This window comes from Lactuca virosa, chromosome 1 (genome assembly GCF_052849685.1).
Source record: "Lactuca virosa cultivar CGN04683 chromosome 1, Lactuca_virosa_CGN04683_v6, whole genome shotgun sequence".
In the NCBI taxonomy this organism is placed as follows: domain Eukaryota; kingdom Viridiplantae; phylum Streptophyta; class Magnoliopsida; order Asterales; family Asteraceae; genus Lactuca; species Lactuca virosa.
Window position 1 is genome coordinate 2,991,483 of NC_136426.1, and position 11,577 is coordinate 3,003,059.

Sequence of the window (11,577 nt, forward strand, 5' to 3'; positions counted from 1 at the left end):
CCTTTGCTACCCAAAGGCATTGAACTGAATGAAAGAAGTAACCTTTTATATCTATACACATATACATGATATATAAGTAGGATTCAAACGACCTTCGGACAAATAACCCGAATACCCTAAGTCCACAACCAAACAAGGAACAGGAAGTAAGGTGAGCTATCAGTCGTAAGTCCTTTCAATCCTACTTATATAATTATATCCATATAGATACACAAAATATAAGTTAAAAGAGTTTAATAAAAGTATTTGATATGTAAAAGAGTTTGTAAAACAGTTTGATAACACAGTTTGAAAAGTAAGAAATCCACTTGTTTGGTAGTTATTAATCACATGTGATTGATATAATAACTATAATAGTTCAACTTGTATTCCCCCCATAAAAGCATTTAAAAACATTTAAAAACATTTAAAAGGTTAATTAAGGGGTATGAACTCACCTGTAGTGAGTGGTTTGGATGAACGGAAAGTATAGGATGCTAGGTGTCAAGTGAAGACTTGTACACACACGATGATCCTAGTTAACATATAATATCACATATATGTATCCAATTAGTCTTTAAACTACTAATTAACAAAGTTAAGACATCATAGGACATGTAAAACACCTTATATAAGTGCTATAAGTCCTAAGGATTGCATCTAAGTGTTATAGGACGTTGCTATTGAGTTTAGGGTTCAAGGGAACCCTTTATTTGAGTTTACGGTTTTGTGACCATAACTCATTGAGTTTACGGTCGTAAACCCATGAGTTTACGGCCATAAACTCATGTTTCTTTGACCCTCTTGTGTTTCGAAGCCTTAAAGATCACAAGAAGCATTCCTACTTCATGTTTAAGCCTTAGGAAGGGATTAGGGCACCATTTCACTCCTTTTAGGAGTTTACGGTCCCTGGACCATTTCCCTTTGGGTTTACGGCCGTAAACCCAAATGGTTTGTGGTCTTTTGATGTTTTTAAGTAATAAACACATCAAGGAATGGATCTAGGCTAGTTTCCAAGGCTTAGAAGGGACTAGGGCACACTTTGGCACCCTTTTGGGGTTTACGGTCCAAGAACATCTTGGACCGTAAACACCCTTGATCCTTGGTTTCTTGGGTGTTTTCTTGATGTTTAGAAGTGTAACAAGCTCTATAACACTCTAGGATAGAAGTACTTACTAGGTAGAAGCTTGAAAAGGTGCTAAAAGTCCAAGAACACTAGTGTGTGTTCTTGGTGTTCTTGGTGAAACTTGAAGATCTACACTTTTGGAATGATTTCACGGATGAAATCATGTTAGATCACTAGATTAAGTAAGATATCAACTTTTTAGGGCTAGAAACACTTACAATATTGAAGATCAAGAAGAAAAGTCGATGATGAGAGAGAATTGAGTTTTGGATCTTGAAATTGTGAAAAGTGATAAATAATGACTAAGTGTCATATTTATACCCTCTTTTAGGGTTTACGGCCGTAAACACCTTTGTTTAGGCCGTAAACTCCAAACTCTTGGAGTTTTGGAATAATATGGTTGCACAATAAACCCTAGGGCATCCTCTCTCCTGTTATCTCCTGAAGTACTAATCGTAAAATACTCAAACTTATTCCAAAAAGCTTGAAAGTTAGCAGAAACAGTTTTGACTCCTATTGAAGTGAATGGTTGTACAGAATAGAAATTTCGGGTTGTCACAGTATGCTTGATGTCTTTGTGATTCTTGCATGTGTTTGTTATGTGTTATGTGATCCGGGCTTAGGTCCGATGCCGGGGCGGTTCCCGAAGAATGTTAGTATGTTCCGGATCTCGGTCCGATGTCGGGCGGGGCCCGAGGAATGTTTTCTTGTTTTATTTATATGTTTATGTTATATGATGTTGATATGTATATGTATGCCGAGATCTGCTCGATGCCGAATAGGGTTCTATGTCGAGCGGGGCCCGATGGCGGGATAACCGATGCTGAGCTTGACTCGATGTAGCAGGGGCGGGGCCCAGGATATGTTATGTGATATGTGATATGTGTATGGTATGTGGTAGTTGAGGAGACTCACTAAGCTTCATGCTTACAGTTTTCAGTTTTGGTTTCAGGTACTTCCACTAGCAAGGGGAAGGGCTCGGGATGATCGCATGACACACACCATAATCTTCAGCCTGGGAGTTTTACTCTGATATTTTGACATGTGACAGATATTATTATACTTTGTGATACATGATACACAGTTTTATTTATGAGTATGGATGATTTATGTTTTAATAATGATTTGAAAACGAAATTTTTGGACAGTATTTTTGGAATGTTTCATTGGACATGCATGTCTGGAAATCAAGGGTTTTTATGTTTTTATGTAATGTTAGAAACAATCTTGGAAGTGTGGAACTAGAAGCCTTCATGATTTAGTGCTTAATGAGTCAAGGCAAGTTATGTTTTGCCCTTTCAAGAACCATGAAATGTGATCTATATCTCTTAGAGGGTCTAAAGGGATAAAGTTAGAAACTTTATCCACTTGGACCTTAGAATGGACCAGATACGGGCTTTGGAGCTCTTAGGATCAAATAAACTTACTTAATCCGTTAAGCTGTTGGGAGCCAGTGCCCACGACGTGGCCTAGGCTGCCACGATGTGGCGACTGGGCTAAGGCCGTCTGTTTTTGGCGATTTATGACCACGACGTGGCCAAGGAAGGCCACGGAGGCGACCACCTGGAGTTGACTTTGACGTTGACCGTTGACTTTGACCAAGTTTGACTTTAGGTCATTTGGGGTATTTTGAGTAGTAGATTGAAGCCTGAGTCCTTATTATATGTATAAGTGATCAATAGAGGCAATATTTGGAGCAATGATTCGTTCAACTATCTTTTTAGACTGTGAGGTGAGTTTTTCCCTCACTGTACTTATGGGTCGAAGGCACCAATGTCAGTCCAGTAGATTATGTATCATGGTTTAGGATGTTGCTATGCTGTAGTTATTTGTTAAGATCTGTATGTTTATTTGTTGCTGTTATATATTTATCTGTTTCATATGTCGACGTAGTGCAGTTGGGTTGAGGCATTACTGCTCTGTGCGGCTGCCAAAAACCCTGAGAGCAAGCCAGACATAAATTGTGGGCCAAGAAGGCAAGCCAGACTTATGTTCTGGGCTCGGGAGAAATCCATGCATGAGCTGTAGGCCTGAAATTCAAGCCAAACTTATGCTGTGGGCTCAGGGGTAATCCAATCCGATGACTGTGGACCCATTATGCATACTGTTATTTGTTGTGTGTGGTGGTATTTTGGGGGAAACTCACTAAAATTTGGCTTACAGTTTAAGTGTTATGTTTCAGGTACTTTGGATGATCGAGGCAAGGCGAAGGCATGATCGTACACATCCTTCGGTGACATGTTTTGGAGAATTTATGATACATTGATTTTGGGATATTTGTATTTGATACTTGGTTTCTTATCACTTGGGTTTTTGATTAAAAGAATGGTTTACTTAATTGAAAATAAAAAAAAATTATCGTGAATTTGGGATGTTAGAAGTTGGTATTAGAGCCCTGGTTTGAGCGAATTGGATGAGCATTTGTATGAATCTAGACTCAAACTATGGATTTGTAAACTTTTTAAAATTTCTTTCAAAATTCTTTTCAAAATTGTTTTCAAAAGTAACCAAAGAACGATGAGATGTGTACGATCAGTTGGAGAAAGAAAGTATGACCCAAGATACTCACACTGTTATTTTCTTATAATGATTATGATAGAATTGCATGCTAGTTGTAGGCTAGTGATCCTCAGGATTTTTATGATAGAATTACCTTATGTGTGATGCCTGATAGCCTAGGAGAATCCCTTGTATGCTAGATGGAATTGACATCATTACCGTAGTTGCTTAGAGTGTGCATTAGAGTTGTACATGACTAAGATTTATAGCCTGAGAATGTTTGATTTAGCCTTATTTCATGTTCCTTGTTTGGTTGTGGGCTTAGGGTAGAATCAAGTATTCGACTGTCTATGGAATCCAATGCTATGTATGATTATCATGCACGAGTGGCTACATAGTTGGTGGAAGTTTCATGAGTGAGTATGGTTGAAGTAGGTAAGCTTGAAGAGTGATTAGCCACTCTTGAGAGAGTGAGTATAGGATGTATGCATATCCTAGTTTTTGGGTTTGTTTTAGGTAGTTTGTGATGATCCATTGAGACAAATATAGGTTGGTGTGGAAGGTAGTATGGGCCTGTACTACTGGAAGCATAGGACCTGTATGCATAGCAAGGAGTCACAAACCCCGAGGGTTTAGTCTTTTCATGATGGGTGTAAGAGTATGATTTGTGGCATTTATGATATATTTTTTTGGTTCATTTCAGTATCGTGTACACGAGAATATATGGTCTAGGAGCTGCTGGCCCGGAGAGGACAAGGTTGTCAGACGATGACATTGGTGAGTTGATCGCCACTAAGGTGGTTGCTGCTGTCTGGGGTGCCATCCCTGAGGTTTTTGGGTCTATAAAGACTGCGATGATTGAGTTGTTCGATGAGCGGTACGCTGCTATGTTTGAGGCTGCTGCTATAGCCACCGCAGCTATTGCTGCTGCTGGAGTTCAAGTGAGAGGATCAATCCAGTATCAAGATTTCAGTAACACGAAGCCCCCAAAGTTTGACGGGGTCAAGGACTCGATTTTGGCCATGAGATGGATTTATGACGTGGAGGGTTGTTTCTTCACCTATTCCTGTCCGGAGGAATGGAAGGTCAGGTTCACTTTGAACCTTCTTCGACTAGGCACGAAGGACTGGTGAAACCTAGTGACCAGTTCTTACACTCATGAGCGGAGGAGTGCTGTTACTTGGGAGCAGTTCTCAGAGATGTTTCTCACTAGGTATGTTCCCCTGGTGGAGAGGGAGAGGTTAGATCCGGAGTATCTGGATTTTGTAACATCCGGACTCCCAGGTATATTATTTATATATTTATTTTCGGGGTTTATTGAGTAACTCGGCGAGTTGGTACATCAACTCGTCGAGTAGAGTCGTTATTGGCCATGGGGGTTAAGTGACCAACTCGACGAGTCAGAGAGCTGACTAGCCGAGTTGGCGCTGTGAGATGAAACCCTAAATCCTCGGGTTTGGGGCCTATTTAAGAGAACTTATGTTCTCATCTGTGCCTCACCAGTTACCCAGCCTCCCTGTGTGAAACCCTAAACGAGTGTAGTGAGCTAAGAGAGTCTCAAAGCTAATCTTGAGGAATTTTAGTGCATCTTTTGAGGAGAAGAGGAGTTTGTCCAGCAAGGAACAAGGAGGAACTGTGGGATCCAGGGCCAATTCGTCCAAAGCTTTAAGTGGAAGGTAGAAAGCATGCACCTTTCTCATTTATTTGGTTAGATCTCATGGTTATGGAAGATTAGGGTTTCTACCATCTTTTAATTGGGACTTCGACCATACTGAGTTATGATGAGGTTTAGACCTTAGATCTGGACCTTGTGAGGTCCCTAAAGTCCAAAGGTTCCAACTTTATTCATCCATATGAGGGTTATTGTGCTTAACACTTTGTGAGAACATGTATTGGTATTTTGGAGCAAAAGTACCATGCATGAACGTAAAGATCGAAGCTTTACGTAACAATCGAGTCTTCGGATGCTAGATCTAGTGTTTGGAGTGATAGATCTGTTTTAAAACGTCTGAATGAGAAATCAGATTGAAGGGACTCGCCGAGTCTATGAACTGAATCGACGAGTCGGTTAGGGTTGTCCCGATGAGCTGAGCATGCGATAACTCGACGGTTGGAGGTCAACTCGACGAGCTGAGCTGGAATTTCATGAGACATCCGAGGAGTCAAGGGGACTCGACGAGTTAAGTCAACATTGCTTGTTGACTCGAGTTTGACTTCTGTTGACTTTAGGGTTTGGTCAAACATGAGAAATGGAGACAATGGAGGGGTAAAATGGTCTTTTACTCGCTTCAAGAGTTAGAGAGAGAAAGAAAAACCTTTGGTTTATTTGGAGTAGTGAATAGAATATTAATTAGAGATATTTATCCTATGTGTTAGGCGGAGGCTAGTTCGAGATTCGTGTACGAGGTTATTACTTGCTTGCTTACGAGGTGAGTCTTCTCACTATACTTACCTTAAGTGGTAATCTATGTTTGACCGGAGGGTCTTATGTGCATATAGTGTGTATTGAGATATCCTGCTTATTGTTTTTGTGATATATATGTTGTGTATTATATTGAGCTGCCGAGTTGAGGGACCAGAGGGTCCAGCTGAGTTGTGGGACCAGAGGGTCCCACTGAGACATACTGTCCAGAGGGTCTTATTCGAGCACAACCATAAGAGGCTAATGAGATATGTGTGGTATTTTGGGGAACTAACTAAGCTTCGTGCTTACCGTGTTATGTGTTGTGTGTTTCAGGTACTTCTCAGGATCACAGGAAGGCACCGACTTGATAGTACACACTGGAGCGAGAGTATTTTTTTATGATTCTGGGATAGTGATTTTATTTTGTGGATTTTGATGACACTTGGGATAATTGTGGTTTTTGAGAAATTATGATATGAGTCTATTTGTGTTTAAAATGAAAAATTTGGTTTGAAAATTTACGGTGTTACAAGTTGGTATCAGAGCCTTGGTTTGAGGGATTCGGATGCACCTTCGGGTATGTCTGAAGTCAAACTGAGGATTTGAGAAAGATTTTCAAAAGAAATGAATTTTTCTAAAACGAGAAAGAGTTTTAAGAGAAATCGAGTTGGAGCAGTGTGTACAATCAGCCAGAGCCCGAACGGTGATTTCCCAAAATACCCTTACTTATTTGTGTTATCAGATATTTATGAGATGTTAGTGATGCATGCTAGAGGATAGGCTAGGTATTTCATATTTTAGGGCTAAAGTTGCCTGATTTGTGATGCCTTATCTTAGGAGTCATTGCTATCTGTTATTTGCTTTGAGTACGTGCTGAGTGAGAGTATCTAGTAGGATCACATAGAAAGGGAAAGTCTTGGGTCGAGGGACAATCTAGGAGAGATACCTAGATGAGCATATGAGAGATCCCCTGAGAGGGTAGTCTGTTATTCGTGAGAGATAGAGTAATTGTGAACTAGGATCCTAGATGGAGGACTTGGGCTGACTACAGGTTGGTGTGGAAGGTAGTATTGGACCCGTACTACTGAAAGCACCAGATCTGTATGCCACCCAAGTAAGAATCCTTAGGATGATAAGGAATGAGTAGGGGTGAGTGATCGAGTATGAGCATGCTCGAGCGAGTCTCTGATGATTTTGTGTTGTGTTTCAGAGACATCATTGTGGGTACATGCCACAACCCCGAGCGCAGTGGGACTAGTGATGATGAGATTCGCAGGATGATTCACGAAGAGGTGGCCGCAACCATTCGAGCGGAGATTCCTGAGATGTTTGGGTCTATTAAGACCATCTTGATTGAGACTTTTGATGAGCGATATGCCGTTGTTACTGAGGCCGCTGCTGCTGCAACCACCGCAGTTGTCGCCTCTACTAGGCCACAATGAGGTGACTCGTTATTGTTTAGAGAGTTCAGCAACACGAAGCCACCAGACTTTGATGGGACATAGGATACGATTGCTGCGATGAGATGGATCTCTGATATCGAGGGATGTTTTTATACATGTTCATGCCCAGATCACTTGAGAGTTCGGTTTGCGCTGAACCAGCTTCGCTTGGGAGTGAAGGACTGGTGGAAGTTTGTGACAGCCAGTTTTACCCCTACAGATCTTAGTGCAGTGACATGGGAGAGGTTTGTTTTGATGTGCCGAGACGAGTATGTTCCCCCGGTGGAGAGGGAACGATTGGCACATGAGTTTCTGTCTCTCAAGCAGAAGACAGAGTAAGTGACTGAGATTTCGAGGATGTTTCACGAGAGGGCGATGTTTTGCCCTGAGTACGTGTCCACCGAGCACGCACGTGTGAGCCGATATTTGAGCATACTGAGGAGGGAAATACGAGGATTCATGGAGAGATCATCATATAGGACATTAGCTGAGCTTCAGGCCAATGCCAGGAGGAGGGAGATTGAGTTTGAGCTGCAGACCAGGGAGGAGGAGGAGTCCCGGGGTAGGGACCAGATACCAATGCAGTCGCAGCCGACGACGAAGCAGGCTAAGTGTCACACCCCCAAACCAGAACGGCGGAAACGTTCGGGGGCGGATGACGTCATGCTCAATATCATAACCATAGTGAAGAAAGTAAAACACAACCATCATAGATATAATTTTAAAAGATTACATTGTTTCCAAAATACATGTTCCAAAAATACATGTTTCCAATTAAATTACATATGATGATAAAATGTAGCAAAAGAATCTACGCCTTAGCGTCTTGACTTCAGAAATCTTGCGGTTACCTGTATTACTGATTACCTGAGAATACAAGTTGTTTTGAAAAGAGAGTATCAGCATAAAGCTAGTGAGTTCATAAGTATTTTATAAAAATGAATGTTGTTTCCTTAACGTTTATTACAAGTTTGTTTCCAGAAAATCGAATATTTTCTAAAAGATTTGTTGTAAACTGAATTGAAACAAGGCCTAGTATGTGTAAGTAAGTCGTCATACTTATGTGTGTGTTTTATATCTAAATAAAACTCCTTTGTATAAAACCTTAGGATTTCCGTGAATTGTATGCTGTGTTAATATTCCATGCGAGATGTTATAATCATACTAAAGACTAGACGGCCTTGAATGCAATGTTCTTCAGGCGTCGGAAAGTTATGACACTTGTCACCACAGACCTGCCGGTCTAGCTGTTGCAAGCAGCTCAGGTGCGGGTTTGTCGGACCCAGTATAGATCTATACACAACTATCACGTTCTCACTCCAGGAGATTCTGATTATAACCAAAGGACTTTTCTGTGGTACTTGGAGTACCCCGAAGGAGAATGTCTCACAAATATTCATTAACGACTTCACGTAGTGTGTAGTGAAAGTTCGTTTTGTAAATCGATAATGTTATTGTTTTCTTTGTTAAATGAAGTGTTCAAAACTATACCTATTATAGTTTATCTAAAGTGTTGTATGATGGTATGAAACCTTGTTAAGCATGTATATGTATTTCAAATAAGGGACATTGGAAATACTAAGTGTAAATCTTACACACCTTGCTCAACATGTTACAGGGTGTGAATAACTCTTAAATATGTATTTGACAGTTTTACTCTTAACTGTCACTGTTTTTGAGTAATTATAGAAAAATCATCGTAAGTCGAAAACTGAATCCGCAAACTCTGAGTATTTGGAAAAAGTGTCTACTGTGTTCATAAATGTTCCCATAATTTTTGGTGGTCTCAAACTAGTGTGAAAATGTTCATTTTCACAACCTGGTCGGATTTTGTTGCTGCAGTGATAGACAGTTTTGTATAAATCACCATAAATTGTAGAAAAATCGTATGGAGATGTGCAAGTAGTCATTTTAAAGGTATAAACCTAAAATACTTGAATATTATACATTTTTGAAAAATATTAAGTTTAAGTTGGGTAAAACAGTTCGTGAACAGGTCACAACGTTTCTGTTGTGAGCTGTCAAGTTGAGTTTTGAATATGTTTTGGTGTTTTAACTTGTATTCCCCCCCCTGAAAACTGAAGAAAACTATAAAATGTAGGGGTATGAACTCACCTTGAGTGATGACTTGAAGAGTGGAAGGTTGAAGTTAAGGAATATCAAATCAAGAGCACTTGATGAACACGTGGAGACTTGGATGATCCTAAGAACGATTTTTGGAGTTAAGATATGAGTCAATGATCCAAGAGTGTTATGAAATTATGGAATAACACTTGAGTTTAGATGGTATACTTACCAAAAAGTGCAGTAGCAACTCAAGAACACTTGCACAAGGTGGTGGGAAGTAGAGAGAAAAAGAGACTCCCTTGAAGGTGTGAGAAGTGTGGAAGTATTTGAAATGAGCAAGTAAGCCAAGAAATGCTCCAGGGATCTCTATATATATTGAAGGTTGCTGGAGCAACTTGTGAGTTTGAAGTGATGTGTGCCTTGGTTTGTGTGATGGGGATAAGGTTGGTTAATGAGAGGATGACACATGGAGGCAAGTGGGCACACTTGACCCACTTGTGGGGTAGAATACTCCTCTTATTATAAAATAATGATTTTTAATTAAAAATCCTTGAAAAATAAATAAAATATGAGTTTTGGGGGGTTAAAAATGGTAAAAATATGAATTTGGTGAAAAAACTCCCGTCAAAAACGTCAAAAACGGGCTTAGGAGGCGAAAGTAGTCGAAAACCGGCATTAGGGACTGAACCTGCGAGGTTCGGCTCTAAGGAAGTGAGAACCGAGAGAAGGGAAGGAAGGAACCAAGAGGAGACCGAAGGTCCGAAGGGGGAGCCGAAGGTGCGAGGCTTCTCGGATGGGGGCCGAGGTTCGGTCCTCGCTGCTGGCTTCGGTTCGAGAAGGTTTCTGACACTTTCGGTTCTGACACTTTCGGTTCTAACACTTTCGACTCCTAAGAGGTTCGGCTCCTAAGAGGGGTTTCGGCCATAATTAGCTGTTTTTCGATATAACTCACCGATTCGAGCGGTTTTTGGTCAAGTTACGGGTCGGGATGACTATAAAAAGTTGAGAGAGATTTTGAGAGAGATTTGGGAGAGATTTCACATACTTGGAGAGATTTCACATACTTGGAGAGATTTCACATACTTGGAGAGATTTCACATACTTGGAGAGATTTAGGAGAGATTTCACATACTTGGAGAATTTTGTCCCGTTGTGTTTATAGTTTGTATATCTTATGCGGTTCGATATACTTAGTTCACTATAAACAAGGCTCTGATACCAATCTGTCATACCCCCAAACCAGAACGGCGGAAACCTTCGGGGGCGGATGACGTCATGCTTAGTATCATAACCATAGTGAAGAAAGTAAAACACAACCATCATAGATATAATTTTAAAGGATTACATTGTTTCCAAAATACATGTTCCAAAAATACATGTTTCCAATTAAATTACATATGATGATAAAATGTAGCAAAAGAATCTACGCCTTAGCGTCTTGACTTCAGAAATCTTGCGGTTACCTGTATTACTGATTACCTGAGAATACAAGTTGTTTTGAAAAGAGAGTATCAGCATAAAGCTGGTGAGTTCATAAGTATTTTATAAAAATGAATGTTGTTTCCTTAACGTTTGTTACAAGTTTGTTTCCAGAAAATCCAATATTTTCTAAAAGATTTGTTGTAAACTGAATTGAAACAAGGCCTAGTATGTGTAAGTAAGTCGTCATACTTATGTGTGTGTTTTATATCTAAATAAAACTCCTTTGTATAAAACCTTAGGATTTCCGTGAATTGTATGCTGTGTTAATATTCCATGCGAGATGTTATAATCATACTAAAGACTAGACGGCCTTGAATGCGACGTTCTTCAGGCGTCGGAAAGTTATGACACTTGTCACCACAGACCTGCCGGTCTAGCTGTTGCAAGCAGCTCAGGTGCGGGTTTGTCGGACCCAATATAGATCTATACACAACTATCACGTTCTCACTCCAGGAGATTCTGATTATAACTAAAGGACTTTTCTGTGGTACTTGGAGTACCCCGAAGGAGAATGTCTCACAAATATTCATTAACGAGTTCACGTAGTGTGTAGTGAAAGTTCGTTTTGTAAATCGATA